The sequence below is a fragment of the Danio aesculapii genome, chromosome 5 (assembly GCF_903798145.1).
Source record: "Danio aesculapii chromosome 5, fDanAes4.1, whole genome shotgun sequence".
In the NCBI taxonomy this organism is placed as follows: Eukaryota; Metazoa; Chordata; class Actinopteri; order Cypriniformes; family Danionidae; genus Danio; species Danio aesculapii.
Genome location: NC_079439.1, coordinates 45,357,416 through 45,380,643, shown reverse-complemented (window position 1 = coordinate 45,380,643; position 23,228 = coordinate 45,357,416). Strand labels below are relative to the sequence as shown.

At 34.7% G+C, this 23,228-nt stretch overlaps 1 protein-coding gene across 2 annotated transcripts in view; it reads left to right on the top strand.

Moving 5' to 3' along the window:
- fras1 (Fraser extracellular matrix complex subunit 1) overlaps nucleotides 1–23,228 on the top strand; it is a 252,169-nt gene that overhangs the window by 42,262 nt on the left and 186,679 nt on the right. The window lies entirely within an intron of this gene.

The following is a 23,228-nucleotide window of genomic DNA, read 5'->3' as shown; positions in this document are numbered from 1 at the left end:
TACAGACACATACTGGAGACACAAAAGACTTCTCTTAAATCTTGAAAAAGGGGTAAAATAGGTGACCTTTAAACTGTTTAAAAATGATCATATTAGTTGATCTATTATAGGCGCCACCATGTTAGTCTGCACTGCAGGAGAGAGATTAGATCTGCTGGGTTTACAACATGTTATTTCATCATCTTCTCCTGAAATACATAAAAGCAATTTGCTCTACAACTATAAAATGAATATAAGTATTTCACTTATATTATGGTTACCACATCTTAATACATTATTCAGAGTAATGCTTTTCAAAGCAATTGACATATTGTTGTCCTCAAACTGCTCATCTGTGTACAGTAATAGTTTCTTACACATCTAATCCAAAACCTTGGTTTTGGTTTAATGTTTATCTGTTGTAGGCTGTGAAATAACTTATTCAGCATAGTGATATGTAACTAATCCGGTCAAGAGCTGCCTGGAACTATACTTTAGCTCTGCATTTCCCTAATAATAATTGACACACATTATTTTAAATTACAAAGCTTGCTATTAATAAATTATTAATATGCATATTTAAAATAAACTCCTAATTTGCAGCTTATTAGTTATTCAGGTAGTAATCGGTTTAGGTACTGGGTACAAAAAGGGATGTAGAATAATATAATGCAGAACATGTACTTTATAGGTACAAATAATCAGCCAATATCTTAATAATAGGTAGTTAATGAGCCACTAGTTAATAATGAGAATTGGTCCTTAAACTCAACTAAAATAATTGTGTGGTTTAGACTGTTATCCATTCCGATTCAAGCATTCCTCAGCCCTGTAATATAAATAAACAACATTCACTTTAGACTGATTTTATATTTGATAAATCCTAATGTGAACTGATATTTCCCTACTTGTACTTTTTATAGCCCTACCATGTACGCAATCTCTTATTTAGAAATGCTGTTTGAAGCAAGCATCCAGCACAGTATTACTGTTGCACTGGGTCCTTTATACAGCACAAGGCATCTGAGGCATATAAGCATTGGCTGTTTTCTTTATGGAGTCACAAATAGCTGGCTCGCAGTATCATATTTGCCTTTCAAATATAGGCCAATCCATGGCGACCTCACTACAGTCATTAGTCTGCTGGCACCCAGCAATCAATGAGAGGAATGCTATACATGTGCCGCTCTTATTCAAAGTACATGAGTCTCTGGAATGTATTTTATACATTATGGATATGTCATAAAACATGGCCTAACTATAAGAACTCTTTATGTAAAGGGTAGGAATGGGAATGTAGAATTTTTTATATCTTTGCATCTTCACCTTATGTACAGATTTGACTAAAGTTAAAATAGAAACATATTTCCTGCCGTGGCGCCAGGGTCAGCTGTTTTTCCTGATACATTCAAAGCCATGCTAAAATAATCTCCGGATAGTAACAGGAGTATCATAGGGTTTGCTAATTCCGGATGGGACTGAATTAAATATAACAGAACACCTGCTTTAGCAATCCAGAGGGTGTAGTGTAGGTATTAGGTAAAGCATCGTTCCTGCAGAAATGCATGAGCTCAGCATGTGCTTTAATGTACCATAAGGAGTCAATATTACACCGGACTGAATGGAAATTGGTAATATGTTACTGTAGGACTGGTTAGATGTTTTTTGCTTTTCATTTTTTTCTCACTTGGATTGGGTGTTAGGTGGTATTGATTTTAGCTTGACCTTTTAAAGATTTTGATGGGAGAGAACTGAATGAAATAGCGGCGTTCGAATCGGACGGTGGAGACTCAAATCCATCTTTGAAAACCTCACCTTAAATTTGTAAAACCTTCCCTTCAGAATTGTAAACTTCGAGAGCATCTAGGCTGTACGCTATAAACCATCCCAGAGATACCCGAGTCAGTCTATTCTTACATTTCCAATCTGACACATTGATTGAAACTAAACACTTCTGTGTCCACCAGCCTCTGTGCTTGCAGGATAATGCACTGTAATGGAAAGGAAATGAGTGTGCCATCCAGTGCCAGTCAAACATTTACCTGAGCAATTTGTAACCTTGTATAGTTCTTTGCTCATATATATAGAGTGCTCAGCATATATGAGTACACTTCCCACAAATCTCTCATTTAAATTAATAATAATAATAATAATAATAATAATAATAATAATAATGCTTTACGTAATAATGCTTTACTTGAGTCAGTACGCAAGCCAAATCTGGAGCTAATCTGAATAATTAATGTTAATGGTCCAACAATTAGTAACAGGGAAAGATAGAGAAATAAAAAAATTATGTGGAAATAATAAATGCTAATTTTAAATAGAGCAAAAATCAAGAAAAACTAAAATTCTATAAAATTTTGTTGATATTTTGTGATATTTTGTAGTTTGCATTTTTTTGGTATTATCTTCCTGTTTAAAAAAGATGTTTGGTGACAAACGTATTATTTAACAAATTTATCCATTTAATAAATGCATATATTACAGAAATATTTCAAAACAAGTAAAAATAGAAGCGACAAATAAAAAATGCAATACATAATATAATGACTTTTATTATGTATTGTATTTTTTATTCGTTGTTTCTAGATTTGTTTTGATATATATATATATATATATATATATATATATATATATATATATATATATATATATATATATATATATATATATATATACAGCATTCGTGCAGCCTCTTCCCCCTTCACTCTTGTATATTACTCACATACAGCGATAAGCAGGGGACTCTCTACAGTTTGACAAATATTGCTGCTGTTGGATGACATAATGTACTTTTGAGGCTTTTTTAGTCGAGAATGTAGTTGTTTAGATTACAACTATGCAGTTTATTTATAAGGATAGTGTCTATTTTTAAATATTTATAATTTCTGAGACAGTTGACGATGGCAAAGACGGTTGACGATGTTCATCAACAAGATGGCGAAAAAGACAGCATAATTAACCCTAAGAGAAAAACAGTGTAATTTAAAACTACATCTGATCAAATCATTAAACAGGTAAATGACTTTCTAAGTCGATCTCTCCTTTTGCTGTATTTATACCATAGTAACATTGTGATCTCCTAATTACAACAGAGAAATACTGGGAAATCTCTGTAGACTGGTGGCATTTCATGCCGTTCAACCTTATAATCTTAAAATGTCAGCAAAATCACTTGGTTTGTCATCATTTTAGACATTATGCTAGAGAATCATTCAAATACTAGCTCTAAAGTGATGTTGGTGAAGCAGCAACGATTTCTGCTGTTCTGACGTCAGCTGTAGATGTGAATTAATGGTGGAAGAAAGTAGTTCCTCATACAAAACGATTTTTAGACTCTCCGTGTTTAATTTTCTTTTTATACCCACGATTATGCCGTCAAACTGTTGTATAAATATTCGTTGCAGTGCGATGTGGCTGTATATCGTCACTGATGCTACAGAACTACGTATGGCTGCATTTCATCTTTAAAACGAATGCTATGGGGCGGTATGACGCCGTTCCATTTCGCGCCTCACAGCTGACAGTTTATCTCTGCATAGATGGCTTTCCCGGTGTTACCAGTTTGTCTGGTAGCTCGACATGTATGTTGGCGGACTTGAGATACAGAGAGGAGTTGACCGCAGCAAGAACAGTGAAGAATAGTTCCAGAAAGCAGGTATGACAAATACAAAAGCTAAAAAATTAAATATACAAGTAAATAACCAGGTGAGAATGTAGTAAAATCTTAAAACGTGGTAAAAGCTAGGGGGCTTTTCTTTTTCTGCATTGCTTTTTAAAACATTGCGGTTGGGTTCAGGAAAGGGGGTGGCTGCTGGTCAGTCTGTGTTTTTTAAAACACTATTGGTTGGGTTTAGGGAAGGGGGAGGGTGGGGGTAATTGGTTGGTTGGTCTGTCAGTAAGTCCGTCAGTCGACAGCGGCCTCTGGTGGATTTTCATGAGAACAGCAGGCGCGAATGGCACTCTCGAGAGAAATTTGAGATTTGAAAAAGCATACACAACGGCCTTTGGTGGATTCATGAAAACAAAAACTGCAAAAAAAACGTAGCTCTTGGGATGTATTTGGTACTCTCCAGAAATGTATATACTGTAGTGGTACATAATCAGAATGAGCCTGGGTTGGATTTATCATATAAAAAATCACCCACTTTAATTATGTTCTGTTTTTGTTTTCATGTAAATCTCTGCAGAAATCTGTTTTGACAAATGAGACACATTCAAACTGATAAACTGATGTATGTGCAATTGAATAGAAAATTAAATGGAAAGAAAATGAAAAGTTTTAACGGCAACCTTGTTGTGTTCACTCAGTGATTCATTCTTTAATCCATCTATCTATGATTGCTGGCACAGATTCAGGCTCACTGAAAATCAGCCAACGGAAATGTTTAATTGTGTTTGCGTACCTGAATTCTTCATGACCTGAAGGCACAGCTGTTGTGTCAAATGCACACATACTCTCCTGTCACCGCAAATGCATTTGCCCCATTATGACTGCCATGCGTGTGCAGTCAGGTTGGTGTTTAGCATCCACAAACACAGCAAGAAGGTAAAAGAAAAGGTCCCGCAATCATTTTAAACCTCCAGGGAGAACTGTAGTAAGAAAAAAATATATATATTTCCAGCGAATTCTTTAGCAGAAAATTCACTAGCTCTCTCTGAACACCTACTCAGTTATTTATGAAATTTGCTATACAAACTCTTTCAGGGCAAACAGCAGAAATATAGGAGTACATGGAACTTTTCTGAGGCAGAAGTTCAGACGCTTTGTGTATAAATATTTGATATTTACACAACGTATTTACACAATGATTACACAACGTCATGTGAAAAGTACTGTATGTGTTATTTGTAATTTCACAGTAAAAACCAGACTGTAGCAAATATGGAGCCAGATCAGTCTCAAAAATAATACATTTACAAAATGAAATTCATACATGCACAGCACAGTGCATATTTACAAAATCCAATTTGTAAATTTGTAAACACAATTCCTGAATTCACAAGTAAAAATCATAATCATTTTCACCAAACGAACTAGATTGGCATATTTATGAATCATGTTTTGAATTTACGAATTGGATTTGTGTGTTTTCGACTTGTGTTTTGAATTTATGAATTGGATTAATGTGTTTATGAATCATGTTTTGAATTTATGAATTGGATTTGTGTATTTTTGAAACGTGTTTTGTATTTAAGAGTGGGATTTGTGTGTTTATGAATCGTGTTTTGAATTTATGAATTGTATTTGTGTGTTTTCGAATCATGTTTTGAATTTATTAATTGGAATATGTATTTCTGAATCGTGTTTTGTATTTAGGAGTTGGATTTGTGTGTTTATGAATTGTGTTTTGAATTTACGAATTGGATTTGTGTATTTTTGAATTGTGATTTGAATTTACTAATTTAATATGTGTTTTCGAATCATGTATTAAATTTATGAATTGGATTTGAGTGTTTTCGAATCGTGTTTTGATTTTACGAATTGAATTTGTGTGTTTATGAATCGTGTTTTGGATTTAAGAATTAAATTTATGTGTTTATGAATAGTGTTTTGAATTTACAAATTGAATTTGTGTATTTTCGAATTGTGTTTTGAATTTGCGAATTGGATTTGTGTGTTTATAAAAGGTGTTTAGAATTTATTAATTAGATTTGGGTATTTTCGAATCGTGTTTTGAATTTGCGAATTGGATTTGTGTTTATGAATCATGTTTTGAATTTATAAATTGGATTTGTGTATTTGCGAATCATGTTTTGAATTTACAAATTAGATTTTGTAAATGTGAATTGTGTTGTAGATCTATGAATTATATTTTGTAAATGTATTATTTTTTAGACTGATCTGGCTCCATACTAAATGCTTCTGTAATTACCCCTTATCAGTCAAAGAAAAGGGGGGTAACATTAACTTGAAGAAAATGAAACACACATGAGCAAACACATAATGTAAATGGGTTAGGGACAAAATACCGTGAAAAACTGTGGACAGCATAGTTCATTGGTCTATTTAAGGCTATGGAATTAACCGAATGTTTGCTTTTTCTCAGTAGATAGTACTTTAATTTCATCTGTGTGCAGTTAATATGCAGTGTGCAAACTGCTTTGACTAACATGGTTCTTAGGCATGCTGGGCTGTGATTCCTACAATTTATCAGTTGGTAGTGTTGGTAACTGACTTCAAACTCAAGCTGTGCGTATCATCTTTTATTCATTGAACTCACAGATTCCAACCTCTCATATGCAGACAGAATGAGAGGGAAGATGTTTCTTGCCACAAATGGTGAGAGAACTGGTCAGCTCAATGATAATGTTTGGACTGGTTGATAAGTACAGTAGTTTGCTCTATGTTGAAATGGCAGGCAAAGCATCTCTCAAAAAAAGGTATTGTTTTTATAAGCAGCTGTTTTAGATGAGCTTAGTTTTTGCTGTCTTGTTCACTTTTGTTAGCATTTTAATTAATTAATTCATTAATTCATTCATTCATTCATTCATTCATTCATTTATTCATTTATTTATTTACTTATGTATTTACTCGATTGCTTATTTGTTTGTTTGCTTTTGATTGGTGTGATGCATTACCTCAAAAAGGATCGATTTTAAACAAGTTATAGATTGTCTTTAAACAGTTATTTATTTATTAATTCATTCATTAATCCATTCATCCATCCATCCATCCATCCATCTATCCATTCATTCATTCATTCATTCATTCATTCATTCATTCATTCATTCATTCATTCATTCATTTACTTACTCACTTACTTATATACTTATTTGTTTATTTGTTTGTTTGATTGCTTTTGATTGGTGTGATGCATTACCCAAAAAGGGATTGTCTTTAAAAACTAGTTCTTGTTGTTTTGTTGTGTATACTTTTACTTTTAGCATTGACTTTCATTTTGTTTGTTTTTGCTTTATTCACTTTGATTTGCTTTTGTTTACTTTTTTGTTTGGTTTGTTATTGTTTTGGTCACATTGGTTTATTTGTTTCATTTTGGTTGCCTCATGTTGTTTGCATTCATTAATTTTGCTTTATTCACTTTTGTTTTATCTGGTTGAGTACTTTGTTCTCTAAACGCTTGTCTTGTTTTTTTATTTGGTTTTGTTTGCTTTTTTGTTCACTTTTGCTTTGCACTCTTTGTTGTTTTGTTTGTGTTTTTGTATTTTCGTTGTTTTGCGTTTATTTTTTTTTCTTTGTTCTGTTTGTATTTTGTTCTCTTTTGTAAGTTCACTTTGTTTTGTTAACGTTTGTTTGTTCTTTTTGTGTGATTTGTTTATTTATGCTCTCAAATTTGTTTACATTTGTTTTGTTTGATTTGTTTTTCCATTTTTGGTTCAGTTTTTTGTATTTGCTTTTTAACTTTATGCTTTTATTTTTTCTCTTTATTTAAATGTTTTGCTTTTTGCTTTGTTTTTGTTCATTTTTGTTTGTTTACATTGTTTTTGATAAATGTGTTTTTTGTTTTATTTGTTTGCACAGTTCAGGTTTGTTTGCATTTGTTCATTTTTGTTTGTTTATGTTGTTTTTGATAAATTGTAATTTTTGTTTTGTTTGTTTGGACAGTTCAGTTTTTGCATTTGTCCATTTTGTTAGTTTATATTGTTTTTGATAAATGTTTTTTGTTTTGTTTGTTTGTAAAGTTCAGTTTTGTTTGCATTTGTTGACTTTTGTTTGCTTGCCTTTTGTTTTGTTTTTGAGCAAAGAACCCCTCAAATGTGTTGCAGACTCATGTTAGACAGCCTATAAGATATTATTATTAGCACAGATTCTGCTGTATATACATTTTACGCATGATGGCTTTGCCTCTAGGAGAGCTCCTCATTAACAACCTATTCTTGTCAGCATTCTCTCGTGCAAGTTATATTTCAGCCGTGAAAAAGTGAGTTGTACCAATGACCTGCAATACCCTTTTTAATCCCAAACATATGCTTATAATCCTCTTAGTACAGGCCTTTTTTGTCAAATGTCTAGCTCCACTTCCAGACCTTCCATGAAATCTGCAGGGAGTAGAGATCGCTTCATTGCAGTCGTCCTCCAAGTTTGACATCCATCTGTCTCCAGCTCTCCAGCCCTCGGTGGGGTTTGGCTCAGCCACAGACCCCTTGAGTCTTGCTCAAAGAGTTCTTGTGATTGACTGCAGTTTTTTTTCTTCGGAGGAAGCCTGCTTGTGGCCTGCTTTCTCTGATAGGCTCCTGCTGACCTTTAAAGCTGTCAAAGCACTGGGCAATTTGTAATCCATACATCCTTATTTTTCACCCCATGGCCCAATTTTGGCCTGGCCTGTCCTCAGGTGCTCCGTTAGGTGGTAATGCATACAATTTGTAGTATCACAGTTTGCACAGGCTAGTCTGGCAAAGATGAAAGATCTCAAATGTGGTTACAGTGTCATTTATATACAAACACGAAATGCAAGTAACACTTATGACTTCAGAAAACATCCTGTTTCAGAAAGTATTGATTGGTACAAGTGCGAATATGATTTTGTTTTGATTCACAAAAATGCCAGTATGTCTGAAGAAAGGTTGGTTAGAAGTAGATCAATACATACAGTGCTTATTGTTCTTGAGCAGAGCGCTGTTTACATAGACTAGTGCATTTTAGTCGATAGTCTGGGGCAGCAGAGGTCCCCAGCAGAGTGTTTGTCAAGTCTTTTGTTTTCATTTAAAAAATTTTTGTGTAACACATGAATAAACAGTTCAGGGTGGAGGGGAAGTAGGAGAGTCTATAAAGCTGATTTAAAAAGTGCTGCTTGCAAACACTTTTTAAACACATTTTAAGAGCTTTCTCATTTATTATTATTTGCAAATATTTTTTTCTGCCATTGGCAGATCCAGGATTTAGGACCCAGTTCCTAATATGCAGTGTGTGAATTATACATTGACAATCGTAGGGGTCAACTTTTTCATTAATGTTCAAATGTATGTATTTATTTAAATTACATCTAATTTATTAATACAAATTTTCAGTATATTGCGGGATAGGCTATTTATTGTATTCTAATCTGATTAGCTATTTCGGCTTATTCTAGGTTAAACTATACAAACTATGCATGTAATTTGACCTTACTTTTAAGCTATATGGAGAAACAAACAAAAATTTCATGAGAAAACAGTCTTGTGAACTTTTTTATGGTGTCTATCTGTGCTTTTTCTCGCATAGTGTACACATAGGGCCTTATCATACACCCGGCGCAAAAAGGCGCAAGACGTGTTTGCCGCGATGTGTTGCAATTTTCAGACCAGTGCAACCCTAATTTTCCCGTTTTCCGCCATGTTGTTTAAATAGCAAATCCGTTTGGACTCATGGGTGTTTTGTATTTTGAGGAACTAAAATAGACTGTGCAATAGACTAGCTGAAAGCAGGTCTAAAGTCCAGCTCAGAGTGCGTTAGTTTTGCGCCTCGCTTACACATTGCTTAAAACATGCAGGATGTACAGCAATACACAAATATGTTTACAAATGAAAAATAATTGAAGGATTATAATATTACAAAAAAATTTATTTTCTACATAAATATAAAAACCACTGCCTCTATAGTCTGATTTAATTTTAATATATCAATTCAACTGCTCCATAACTCAATAACAGTAAAAAAAAATTGTTACATCATAATACAACATGTATTAATAATTTTTTGTTCACTGTTAAAACAAAATAATATTGCTGCTTTATTATTTCAGTTATAATTAATTTGTAATTTGCAAGTCATTTCAAATTACATTAAAATATCAAATATGTGATCATAAAGAGACAATCCCTAAACATTTGAATGGTAAGGTAGATGTAATTTATTTTTTAAATAACATTTATATTTATAGGAAGAAAAAACTGAGCACGATAAGAGTGACTGAACTCCCCTGCTTATGAATATGTTAGATCAACTATCCAGCGTAAAGATGTTAAAAATTAACAAAAGAAACACTGCCTGCATTCCTCAGGGTCAGAAGCAACACACTTAAAGTGGTTCCTTTCTCCTGGCAAAACTCCTGCATTGTTTGACAGAAACTGACCTAAGAACGGGTTTTTTACACAAAGGCTTTTTTTTTGTAAATAATTCACCATCACTCTTTCTTGATCTAAAGGAATGTCTTCACCTGAACCGTCTAGAGAGCGTTTTTGTTTACACAGGTAGAGCACAGGTGAACAGATTTACCTGGCGAGAGTGCAGTGGTGTTGTTTTCCCTGTAGTCTTTCAAGGTTTTTAGCATTAATTATGCAACATGGTGTGTTGAGCGTAAGTGCTTGTTGAGGGGAAGTGAACTTTGGTGTTTTAAAAATGTCACAGTTGTACCCTGGATGGCGGAAATGCCACATAAGTTTTGTTGTTTGTATTCGGGATGTACACATAAGTCACAATTATGTAGAAATATTCTGTTAAAGAGGTCGTTCAGTACATGGGCATGATTCTGTCATCATTAATTCATCTTTTTTTGCTTTAAACAAAAGTCATTGGAACACAAAGGCTTTTTTACCTAAAGTTTTGAAACTTTCACAAAGACACCAGTAAATCCACATGAATCAAGTGGTTTAAATGGTTAGTTTACCCAAAAAAATCAAATTACCTCATCATTTTTTTTAAAACTCTATGAGTTCCTTTTTTTGTTGTTAAACATGAAATAAGATGTTTTGAAGAATGCTGGGAGCTGGGTTCTGCTTCAGTAGTAACCAGCATTTTTCGCATCTGTCACATGAGCATGTTTGAGCCAATAAGAATTGTTTTTGCATATTACACATTGTTTATGTTGCTTATTAGGGATGTAACGATTCACAGTGAGCCGGTTGAAAATTGATTTAAATATAACACAATAATAAAAATAAAACATAAAGGGTAAATTACTGAATCCTTCCAGGGCTGGTCATGAAGGATTTGATCATGTTGCTTTTCTTGCTTGATTTCAACTTAACTTTCATTAAATCCTTTTTATTGCCACTTACTGTATGCCCTCATACACACCAACCATATCAGTGGCTTTATAATTCATCTTCCCTTCAGTCAAATTGAAAGCTGCTTTTTTCTGCAGTCATGTACAGTATCGTATCATTTAAATGCAGTCAACTGAAATGTCCACAGTACATCTGGCAGCTCTGTAAATTCTGAATAGCCTTTGAAATACTCTCTTAGTTAGGAGACCCCATCTATCCCTATTTTTCTGTAAAGATTGACACTAATGATGAAATCTTGCCATTTAATGAGAGTAATAAGTATAACTGTCGTGCGTTTACGGCTTCAGAACAGTTAAGCGGTAATTACTTTGCTCTAGAGGTTTTCAAGTCATTTACAAAAGGAAATTTCCTAGATGTAAGTGGGAATAGAGTGAATAAAAAAGACAGCCTTCTTTTACCTTCATAAAAACGAGTCTATGATATTTAAATCGCACATGGAGAAATATATTCAGATTACAATTTAGAGATGAAGGTGATAATCAGATATTCAGAAGGCTAATTATCCCATTTGCTTTTATAAATGTGTTTGTGCTGGCTTTTAAAATAACAGTGAGAGAATAAAATCCACCCTGGGGCATTTCAATTAGTTTTGATAGGAAAAGGAAACTTAATTAGAACATGCTATGTACAGTAGCTGTATAATTTCTCCCTTCAACATTTCATTTATGGTGTTTTTTTTACTTGCTTTAATTTTCCTAAACAAGATGCGAGTGTTTGAGCATATCTGTGCAATGACAAATAGATTTAGACGTCCTTTTTGGCAACCTTTTAGTCTCACCGCTTGCCTTGCAAGAAATTTGCATATAATCATGCTTGGCTGGCATAAGAACGAAGTTGTGTAGAAGGCAATTGAAGTGAAGAGACTGAATATATTTGAATGTATTTGTAGCACAGATTTATTCAAAGAAACAGCAAACATAGTGCTGTCTTCAATACACCAACCTTTCCTGAAACATGTTGCCAGATGTCCCTCATGCATTTTACATCATCTTGTTAGTAAAGAGAGGGTCACTGGAGCTTTCTTCCACACATGTCCACCATGCGCAGAGATTGAGACCATGTTCTGTAACAGATCACTAATTAATCTATGTGTAGCTTTGCTGAATACTGTTTTTTTTTTGGATCACGTTGATCCACACTTTTGTGTTTATTAGCACCACATTCACAAGGTGTGGTGCTTTTTTATATTTACATAGATAAATATGTTGAAGCTACCACTAGAAGTAACTTGGGTCAAGTATCCATATGTATATACACTAGATATTGCATACGGACCCTGAGTATGCATCAATACGGCCGCCAGGACAAAAGTCATTCAACAGTACTTAGTCAAGACTAAAGCCAATCTGAAGATGCTGGACTTTTGTGCTGTGTACGGGTGTAATAATGAGCAAACAAAGGAAACAAAGCAAAAAGGCAGAACATTTCATAGGTAAGATTTAGTTTTTTATGTTTGTGTATGTTACAAACTTTTGTGCTCAACAAGTAATGTTATTGATGATAATATGGCCACTTACTGCACTTAATGCTGGTTTTGTTGAATAAAATCAGCAAACAATGTGAACGAAATATGACAACAAGATGCTGTGGTGCCAGAAACTTGAATTTTTGTTAGCTAAGTAACAGCTAGTTTTTAGTTTAAGTGACTTAAGGGTGCCTGATAACATAACAGTGCCTGCTCCTCAATTTGCATACTTTCCACACTAAATATTGAATATTACAAATGTTATAGTTTAGATCAGAAAGGTGGATGTGCACATTGAAAAGCAGGGCTATTGATGGTTCACATGAGTCGTTCATAGCGGTGATTAATTCACAAACAAATCGCTCTCTCTGTTAGAATTAGAAGTGAAAGCAGGAGAGGGGGTGTGTTTCAGGACATGGATTAGATCATGTTTAACAGGGAGGGAGGAAAATATGCATACAAACACATGCTCTTTGTCGTCAATGCCTGCGTGGTCACTTATCCATCGATATGGTGATTATAATTTTCGTAATTAAAAAAAAAAATAGCTGCATACCACCGGGAACACTCCTGATCATATAAGTGTATATGTGTATATATCTCTGGCTCCGGATGGCCAGTCCTTTACTGCACCTGGCGGCTCTACTGACACATTCCTTCCAATAGACAACAACAGCGTAGGCGACATCTAATATAAATATCTGTGGTATATCCATCATTGTTGTTCAAAGTAAATAAAAGATCATGCTTAATGATCTTAGTTTTAATATAAAAAATTTGTAAAAATCAACAACTTTCTTTTTACTTTATCAAAAACGTACCAAACCATGACACCAACATATCATATCAAACTGAACCATGCATTTTGTGAACCCCTACACCATCTAAAGGTCTTTAAACAGCAATGAGCATACATTATACAAATGTGAACAATCAATTGTATGTGCATTTGTGCATGAGTCTGATAGTTTGTTATCCAAGAAAATGACGTTTAAACATCAACATCAATGGAAAAAAACATTTACTGTATAAATTCTTTATGTACATGAGAAAAGTACATGATTTACTATCAACAGGTGTGGGATCGGTTAACTGGACAAACCAGTAGATCAATCTCATCTTAAATATTGTTCACTGTTAAAAAATCCTGGTTGCCTTAAATATTTAAGCTGAATCAAATTAACTTTATGAGTCAATTGAACTTATGTTATGTTAAACTGACTTAAAACAGCTTGTGTAACTTATAAAATTAAGTTAGAACATGATTAACTTAGTTTAATATGTTTTTGTAAATGAATTGATAAAGATACGCTGTCATAACTAATTATAATGTTTTACAGGGTTGTGATAATTCTGAAAACACTTGAGCTAAGTCCATCATGCAAAAATAGTTTATATAATTACATCCTACACTGTAAAAAAATTGACTGCCTTAAATATTTTGTTGATCAGCTTTTCTTGTCACCTAAACTTACACCAATTTAGCTGACAAAAAAATTAAGTTAAACTTTGTACAACTTAAAAGAATTTGTTGAAAGCTGATTAATTTATTAATATAAGTTAAAGCAACATAAAAATATCTGTTGTTTTGATTTTTTGTCATTACATTTTTTTTTACTGTGTAGTCTTATCCAAACCTCAGCCACCTGCACCAAACACAAGATGACAGAATTTATAATTGTGTGTATGAAAAATAGCTCAAGTGGTTTCCCAGCTTACATTAATGTAAAGAAAATGTTCCATGGATTGACAATTTTATTATCTTGAACACATTGAGCACAGATTGTACTTTATTCAAATATTTTATGCAAATTTTTAATTTTATGCAGAAATAAACTTGCAACTTTGATTAAAAACAGCTTCCAAATAAAAGTATACTTGATTCAAAATGTGCTTCTTCAAGACTGATCTTCACTCACTCACTATCTTGTGGCTTAGTCCCTGATTTATAAGAGGTCACCACAGCGGAATGAACCACCAATTACTCTGGCAAAAGTTTTATGCTGTGGATACCCTACCAGCCACAACCCAGCACCGGAAAGGCTGTTTTTAAGATCTCTCATTCTGTGGGTCAGGTTGCTATGGCTGTAATTGTGTCCGTCATCCCCTGCTCTGCTCTAGTGAACTCAATTGGCTAAGGACACGATTTAGCACACTCTCTAATTGAATTAGTCTGCGCAATGGTTCGGTTCTGGCTGATATCTCACTGTCTAAATCAAGGCCAGCTCTATTTGGACTCAATTACCTTCCGCTTGCTTGGCTACCAGACTTTAGTTTACAGAAAGGAAACAGGAACATTTACACTTGAGTTTTCGAATTTAAGCTATCAACTTAAACAGCGAATATAGTTGTTTTTAAACTCAACTTTAATAGCCACCACGGTTATTGCTTATTCAGTATGGAGTCATTTGATACTTCAGAATGACACAGACACAGAAGATAAATAGTTTTCTTCTCCATAGACAGTCTTTAATCATCCAGTGCACACAAGAGACCGTTTGTCTGTGGCTAATGGTGTGTATCTGAACTTCACCTGAGTGGCCCACCAAATATGTCCCATTACTTCCCTGGCAGATTCATCAAATTTGTCCTGTCACACAAACCCTTGTGTTTTCTGGAGATTGCGCAGGTACATCTTACCCACAGTGTGCTCCTGTTAGCCAAACATGTCAACTGGACCAGATCCAGACCTAGTTTTAGCTTCACCAACACATGTCCTTATTTGTCGATTCTTCTCATAAGTAATTTGAAGCTGGACCGGGTCTCATTCAAGCTTACTGTGTGTTTCAGGTAACACAATACATCAAGCAAATAGCTTTTTTGACAAGGATAATCACTCTGGCTTTATTTTGGGGAAAAAAATGTAAATGCCTGTAAAACGACCTTGTTAGTGTTTAGTAATCTGTAGTTTTAAGGACAAACGTACCTGAATTTGGTAAAACATTTTTTGTACCATTTGTATACAAAATGCATTTGCTAAATGAATACATGTATATTTAAACTTAAAATAACAAGTTAAAATAAGTAAAGTTTATTTCTAAACTAATTTTGAGAGGATCACATGCTATCCCACATTAGCTATCATATGATTTACCAACCAGACGAATCCAAACATATAAATAAGCAGATTTCCTTACCTTAGTGGTCTTCGTCTTGAATCCCCCATCCGCCTATGCTCCTCCCCCTCTTTCCTAGATTTTCTAGTGGTTAGCACTATTGTCTCACAGCAAGAAGGTCGCTGGTTTGAGTCCTGGCAAGAGCAGTTGGTGTTTCTGTGCGGAGTTTACTTGTTCTCTCTGTGTTTGCATTTCCTCCCACAGTCCAAAGACATACTATATATATAACACTATAAGTGAATTGAAGAAACCAAATTGCCACAGTATATGACTGTTTTAGCACTAGGCATTCACAGCATAAACATATGCTGGTAAAGTTGGTAGTTCATTCCGCTTTGGGAACCCCTAATAATCAAGGAATATGCCGAATAAATTAATTTGGGGAGCTTTCAAGTGCTACCTAAACTCAGACACCCCTCTCTCCTAATGAAACAGGAGGGAGCTCCGCGCTCAAGTATCTTCTGAGCTCAATCATCTTATTATCAATCATCAGCTGAGTGTGAAGTCATGAATACAGGGCAGGGCTGTCCATAGGGAGCACCGGGACATTTCCTGGTGGCCTGGCGTTCAATCTGGCCTGCCGCGCACATACCCCCCCATTAACTTTCTAGATCGGATCAGATGTGGCCTGACTATCTGTCACTTTGGCCCGTGGAAAATGCTTTCCCAGTCGACCCCTGCATGTATATATACTGTATTTATAAATGGGATGGCATGGTGGCTGAGTGCTTAGCGTGATTGCCTCACAGCAAGAAGGTCACTAGTTCGAGTCCAGGCTGGTTTGCATGTTCTGAGGGTTCCTAGAGTAATTGGCAGTTCATTCCACTGTGGCGACTCCTAATAAAGCAGGAAATAAGCTGAAGGACAGGGAGTGAGTGATATAATTATAAACATGTAATAGTTAATGAAATGTTTATGTTGACATAAAACAGTATAACTTGTTTAAACATTGATTTTAACACTGAAATGGCTAAAAAATAGTTATTAACTGAAAGAGTTATCATCATTAAATCAAAGTGATAAGCTCCGGAATTCTAGTTTATTTCAGTTATTTTTTATTATTTAATTTTATTTTTTAATTATTTTATTTAGTTTTATTGTTACCTATTTCAATTAGTTTCTTCTAACACATCTTGATAAAGATAATGTTTATTTCATTAATATTTATCACTGAAAATAATGAGTATATTGTACATGTAAAGTACTTCACTGTTAAAAAATACTGCTATCTAAAAATATTTAGCTTAATCAAATGAACTTTTCTAATCATCTCAACTTAATCAAACTGACTAAAAAACTTTATATCCAAAAAACTTGATTAACTAATTAAAATTAAAGTAACATAAAAGTTGTTGTCGAGACACTTATTGATTGTCATATAGTTTTTTAACAGTGTGGAATGAAACCATGGCAATGTGACAGTCACAATGTTACAGCAGAACATTCTGTCATTAAATAAGTTTTCAGCCAAGTCTTTATTTATTTCATATTTATTGTTTTTTGTCAAACTTGTTTAATCATGTGTTATTTATATTTTATTTATTTTCAGCTTTATGTCAACTACCAAAAACAGTAATAGTTTAGGTTTCAGTCAACCCAGGCTCATTCTGAGAACGTAGTCCCGGGGACGTTTCTGGAGACCGCGAGATATGTCCCGGGAGGTACGTATTTTTGCAGTTTTTGTTTTCGCGAATCCGCGAGAGGCCGCTGTGCGCGCTTTCTCCCGCGCCGTCCTCGCGTAAACCCGCTAGAGGCCGCTGTCGAACGACCTTCAGCCTGTCTGCCTGGACGACAGAATGATTGACCGTGCGACCGGCCAATCGGCTGACCCACCCTCCTCCTCCGTCCCTAAACCCAACCGTTGACGATTCACAAAAGCCGTCCAGAAAAAGAAAAGCCCTCGTCTGATTTTTACCACATTTTCAGATTTTGAGTACATCCTCACCCTGTGACGAACCTGTTCGCTTCATTTTTTGGATTTTGTTTTCTTACCTGATTTCTGGAACCGCTCTTCCCCGGACTCGAACCCGGTCGTCGTCGTGGTCAGCCCCTCCCTGCGCCTCGAGACCGCCAAAGTACACGAAGAGCTAACCGGACAAACTGGTTGCAGCGGGAAAGCCCTCCACACGGAGGCGAGCGGCCGGCCGGCAAGCGCCGAAAGGAACGGCGTCACACCGCCCCGCAGCGTTCGCTTAAAAAAATGAAATGCAGCCGGACGTACCCCCGGCTACGTATCTCGCGGTCTCCAGAAACGTCCCCGAGACTACGCTCTCAGAATGGTTTCAGTGCTGCTCCTAGAGGAAATATGTTGTGACAACTCATATTTAATTTACAGTCTTAAACGCCACAGCTAACAAATAGCCCAAATATATAATTTCATTAGCTGGATGTCAGTTATAATTTTATTACAAGCACACACTTTTGTGACCTAATTTGTTCAGCTGACAAAAAAGTCATTATCTTAAATGCATTGCTTGATCAAAAAATGCTTCAAAATCCTCTCTCAGTCATTACTGAAACCACTGATTAAAAATGCAGTACTTCAGGGCTTTGCTAACTCACATAACCCACAATGCAATACGAACATAATGTCAGTGAATAAGAAGCAGAAGCTTTGATTCTAGATGGAAAAGTCCTGAGGTATTACCACCTCAGGTGCAGAGTTTGTTGACTCAGGCTAATTAAAGTTTGCTGTGTTTTGACTGGTTTGATAAGATTATCATTTATGAAATGTCAGGGAAAAGCAGAGGATTTGTGTAAGAGTTTTTTTTTAATTAAGGTTAAGCTAAGAAACCACAGCACGCTTTTCCTATTTAATTTTGCAGTTCTTCTATCAACATCAGGCATTATCAATACAGTTTATACATCACAGTCATGGTAAATAATATAAAGGTATGGACTTAAAAGTTAATTCAAAACATGTTTTTAATTAGTAGCTTGTCAGATGCAATGATTACCTTCTTTTTGCATATAGAGAATAATAGGCAGATTATATATATTTTTTTAAATGTCTTGTTGGGACGCTGACAACTAAGGTACAGATCCATATGCAGATTTATTCAGAATGGTCAGGCGAGAAATGGTCAACACAGGGGCAAACAGATGTATACAGGCAAATCCAAAGTCGTGGTCATACAACAGGCGGATGGTCAAAAAGGCAGGGCAGGGCAAACATGTCGTAAAGTTTACTGTACAGTTAAACAAGACTCAGCCCTGATGTGTGTGTGTGTGTGCACTGTACAAATAGTCAGTTCATCAGCAGGACCCAGCCGTGTGTAATCAACCATATGAGGAACAGGTGCATGTGAGCGGTGCATGACTCGATGTGTAGTTCTTTAAAGTGGCAGATTTGTAGTTCTTCAGCGATCTGCACAGGCTGGATCACTGGTGACCATGACAGTTGTCATTTAGAGTTTTCTTGTAACTGTTTTTTCAGACATTTATATTTATTTTTAGACAACACAATACTAATACCATGCTCTAAATGACAATATTTTTATTTGAAATTTGAAAGAAGTATCATCAGACCTTTATATAATTAAATAAATAAAATCCCCAAGAAATCAAAACTAACCATATGATTTTGTTAGCTCACATTGCTAGTTCTGTGTTAAACAATTAATATGTGCATGTCATTAAGAAACAAAATTTTTATTTCAATCTTTAATTGAAAACTGATAACGCACTCCCTTTTTTTTCCAGTTAAAACATCAGAATACGTATATCTTAAGAATTGGGTATGGCTTACATATTTAATCACGCTTGCTTTGACAGCAAACAGAAATAGTGAGCAGGAGGAGTCTATTAGGTTGTAATAACTCTCCCCAAACCCTTTTCCCCATCTTTCTGAACGGAATGCCTTCTTTACTACATCCATTCAGTTTTCCTTTTCTAGGAACTGCAACACAATATGGAAGAAATAACGGTCGCAGCTTCCGGTTCATGGGGACTTTACCATTTAAATCAAAGCCCTACCTTGGAAATACTGAGAAATGAATGAATTTCATTATATTTAAACAGTTTTTGTTTTATTGTTATTTTTATTACCACAAATGATGTCATCGTTTACTCATTTCTTCAAAAGAAAATATATAAAAAAATGTTTTTAAAAAACTCATTGACTTCCAAAATAGCAATGGTCAATGGTTGTTTTTTCAATGATATAAAAATCTCAAAATATCTTATAAACTTATAATTTAGAACCACTTGAGTGTTTTTAGTGAGTTTTTTTGGGTGATCTATCCCTGTTAACGTATAGAAGGCTTTTTCTCGGACATACACTACCGGTCAAAAGTTTGGGGTCAGTAGGATTTTTAAAAATGTTTTAAAATAAGCTTCTCCTGCTCACCAAGGCTGCATTTATTTCATCAGAAATACAGAACAAATTGTGAAATTGTGAAATGTTATTGCACTAAAAAAAAAACTGTTCAAAAGTAATTTATAATTTAATTGAATCATTTATTCCAGTGATTTTAAAGATGAATTTTCAGCTTCATTACTCCAGTCTTTAGAGTCACATGATCCTTCAGAATTCACTTTAATATTTATTATTATTATTATTATTATTATTATTATTATTATTATTATTATTATTATTATTATTATTATTATTATTATTATTATTATTATTATTATTATTAATAGTAATAAGATCAATAATGACTGGAGTAATAATTTCATTTGAAATGTAAACTTTTAATGATTGTTTAACTATTTAACGATTTCTTTACATTTAATAAATGCCACCTTGATGAACAGAATAATTTTCTTAAAAAAAAACATAAAAATAAAAACTGACCCCAAACTTTTGACCGGTTGTGTATAAATTGATCCTTATGCAGAGTTACATTTTTACATTTTAGCTTAAGGTGTGACATCATGCATCAGAAATCATTTCACAACACTAAAAATTGAGACTCTAACGTGATTCTGGACCTCTCAAAACCACCGACTGTTTTCTGAGAATTTGAGTGTGCTCAGATCTCACCAAGACCATTCGGAGCCGCACAGGGGCCATTTGCCATTAAGACATCTGTGGCGAGCGTCACTTCAGAGGTTTGGTGCTGTGCTCAAACGAGCAACCCATCAACACTTGCTCAAAATGTCAGTTTGACATGCTGGCTCCTCAGGATAGCTGTCACTGAGTGTGATTCATAATGCAGCTGTACAGAATTTATGATCAGAAAGAGCATATTTAAGTTTTGTGTGCATATATCTGTTACATACATTTTTAGATAGACTTACAATAATGACGTAACGCACTGCCTGATGGATTTGACAGACTTTGATTTAATAACACAGTTTAATTATTTTTTTTAATGAGTTTAAGAACATAAAATCAGACATTGATGGCACATGGTTAAACTCACTGTAGTGATTTTGATTGAATTGTTTTTATTACGACATAAAAATAGACTACATTGCGTGCATCTCCTCGCAGTTGAAGCACTGCTTGTTAGATGATGAATATCAGTGAGCAGGAATTTATTTTTAGACTTATATGTTACCTTAAGATAAAACACGCGTTTTGAAGAGGTGATTTACTGATGCTTTATGGCTGCTATATTGAGTCTGCAGACGGAGGTCATAATCACTAACACTACAAAGTGCAAAACAGCATGTAATATTTGAATAATGTAACTTTGAAGCAGATACTATATTTACAAGCAGCTCATTATGATGCAGAATAATAGAGAGCATGCCATGTTCACATTGGACAGTCCATTTGTGGTGTTTTTTTATGCTTATGTGGAAGTATAGGCTATTTTTACAATTTGATCCAAGATGAAGCAAATACAGTACATGTGTGTGAGAATTTCTCCCATTATTATGAAGATTCAATGCATAGGAGGTTCAATTTATGTGCAATCCCGCATTAAAAAAATATATTATATTTAAGTAAGGTGCTACAGGTGTCCTAGAGTATGTCCTGGCACCAACTCTGCATTGGTTCCCAACCAATTATCATTTGCCGTCACATGCAGGATGTCTATTACAGGGTGGAACTTTCAACCTACAAGAGTGTAAACAAACAATGTACCTTGTCTCTTTGGCCATATGAGATAAAACACCCATTATCATTTATAAATCATCAGACCACATCAAAATCTGGCTGATATCATCATGAAGCCTGAAGCAAGCATATAAGTGAAGAGACTACATCGCAGAACATTTCTCAAATAAGTTTACATTGGGCATAGTGTGTTATGAACTACTCTGAGCAGCAACTGACGAATGAATGCAAAGTTGCAGTGAAAATCCATTTTTAAAAATAGCTGTGTCATATTTTATGATTTAACTGGATCACGAATGGTGTCATATTTGTTGTGTGTACTAGGTAAGACTGACATACACTCCAGTAAGTTGACATCTGAATGAATAAACACAAATTTTTACTGTCATACAATGGTGACTGCTTTTTACACACATAGACTTGTTCTTATATCCAGGTAGGGACTCTCATAGACGTAATGTTGTTTCTGCTATACAAACCGTATATTCTATCCCTCGACCCCTAAACCCAACCCTCACGGAAAACAATCTGCATTTTTACATTTTCAAAATACCTCATTTTGTGTTATCGATAAGCATGTTTACTCATAGGGACCGCAATTTTGCTCCCCACAATGACACAAGTTCCCATGTGTTTCTAGGCATGGGATGATAACCGGTTTCAAGGTTTACCATGGTTTGGAAAAGTCAAGTTTTTAAAACCTCAAAAATTTTTTGTTATACCGTTCCTAAGGTATATGTATGTTTTTTTTTGTTTGTTTTTTTAAGAGTTTCTGTGTTATTGAAACTAATAAAGACAGCAAAAGTCAAGGATCTATTTTAATTGTTTAGCCTGACATGTTTACTGTTCCAAATTATTAGTGGGGTTTGCCTTTATTCTCCATACTTATTCTTCTTCCTTCTTCTTCCATGCGTTTTTTTGGGCGTGCAACTAGTCCCACAGTTTTTGCCCCAGATCCAAAATGTGATCCAAAATCGTGCGGTTTTCTGAGTAAGACCATATCCCACATGGGGGTATAAATTGTACCCCTGAGGTGCTAGGACGTCCCAAAGTTTCCCATTGACTTTACATGGGCCATTAAAATCCATTCATCCCAGTGACTCCCATCATAAATGTCACACATCAATAGCATTACATAGGTGTGTCGTACAGACATAGGGGTGGGCTCATTTGACTCAGGCAACTAATCAGGGTCTCAATATGATAATGAAGCTTTCAAGCCACGCCCCAAACTGATCCCATAGACTGCCATTATAATAGGCCCAGATCAAGCTTGTTGTTAATATTATGCTAACACAATTAGCATCATGCTAGCTAGCTACCTGATAATCATGTTAGCATCATGCTAGCAACTTGATTAGCATGATGTTAACATAATGCTAACACAATTAGCATATTTTACCCCAGCGTATTGCCATGGCAAACCCCACTCACATTTTCATTTTGGAAATGTACAATTCTAGTTATAAATATTTCCTAAAATAAAATATACTGTATTTTGTTTAATAGGGGAAAAAGTTGTTGTTTTTTTACCCAGAACTTTTTTTTAGAGCACTAATCACAATACTGTGATACCGGGATATTTTTATCAAAGGTTATCATACTGTCAGAAACTTATACCGGCCCATGTCTAGTGTTGATCATCAAATTTATGTTAGTCAAAGCAGCACAGTGTTTGATTCAGAAGATTTTTTAAATTATTATT